This window comes from Rhea americana, unplaced genomic scaffold (assembly GCF_003343005.1).
Source record: "Rhea americana isolate MKP2758 unplaced genomic scaffold, rheAme1 scaffold_104, whole genome shotgun sequence".
Lineage (NCBI taxonomy): Eukaryota > Metazoa > Chordata > Aves > Rheiformes > Rheidae > Rhea > Rhea americana.
Genome location: NW_028185084.1, coordinates 240322 through 241633, shown reverse-complemented (window position 1 = coordinate 241633; position 1312 = coordinate 240322).

Genomic DNA, 1312 nt, shown 5'->3' with positions numbered 1-1312 from the left:
CGCCGCCGCCGGCCCCGCCCCCTCCGCCGCGTCACGCGCGCCACGCCCCGACATGAAGCGGCGCCGCCTTAAAGCGGCAGCGCCGCCCGCGTGGGGCCCACCGCGGTGCTCGGCGCTGCGGGCGCCTCGCGCCACTGCTGCGCTGAGCTGCGCCGAGCTGAGCTGAGCTGAGCTGAGCTGAGCTGCGCCACCCCGGAGGCCGCGTGTGCTTCGGGTTGCACCGTGCGACCTCGTGAGGGTGTCGGAGACGTGCTGCTTTCCCCGGCCTCCGGGAAAAGCGGTGCGCTTAAGAGTAACCCCCGTGTTCCCCCGAAACTGCACCGGCGTGGCGGCCGGGACCTGCCTCCGCTTCCCCGGGCRGGCTCGAGCGACGCTTCCTCCGCCCCGCAGAAACCGCCTGTGCTCCTGGGGGCCGGGGACCCCCCTGAGCCGACCGGGGAACGAAGCCGTTCGCAGGGATTTACACGGTTAAACGACGGGCTGAACGGCCGGGCKGCCGGGCGCGCCGCCCCAAATCCCCCTGCCTCGCCCCCACCTCCAGCCCYCCAAAAACGAGGGCTCTTTGGGCCGGTTATGACCCCGGCAAGCAGCCGGGGAGAAGCCGCCAGCGCTTTCCCGCCCGCTCTCCCGCCGGGGAGGTGCAGGCGCGGCCCCGTCCCCCGCCGCGGCTTGAGCTGGGGTTTTCAGACTGGGTTCGTGGGTTTAATGGCCTCGGAGGGTGGCGAGACCCTGGTCTGCAGCACTAGACCCGTCTGCCACCCCCATCCCCACGTACGTTCCCTGTGGGGTGGAAGAGGAAGGGAACAACCCTGCGGAGACCGGCCAGGGGCTCCCCGGGTGCATGCGTGTGCATGCGTGTGCAAGCTGGTGCATGCGTGTGCAGGGCTCCTCTTGGGGAAAAAAAATGCCAGACTTTGTCCCTTCCCCATCCTAAAGCAGGGGGAAACGAGGGGTCAAGACAGGCAGGAGGCCTGGCCAAGGGCGATTGCACGGGGGCGGAGGGGGCGACAGAGGGAGCTCGGCTTGGTCCCGGGGTGAATCCGGGTCTGAGCGACCAAACCCGGGTCTGAGGGACCAAATCTGGGGTTGAACAGCCAAATCTGGGGTTGAACAGCCAAATCTGGGGTTGGAACAGCCAAATCTGGGGTTGAACAGCCGAACCCGGGGTTGTGCGGCGGCGCTGGCGGCTGGGCGCGGGAGGCCGCGGCGGTTCCCGGCCCCGGCGGAGTTTCTTTCTCGGCAAATGCCTGCGAGCAGCTGCCCTCGCCGGGTGACTCATTTCCTGCTCTCGTGTCACGCTCTGGTCAGGCCA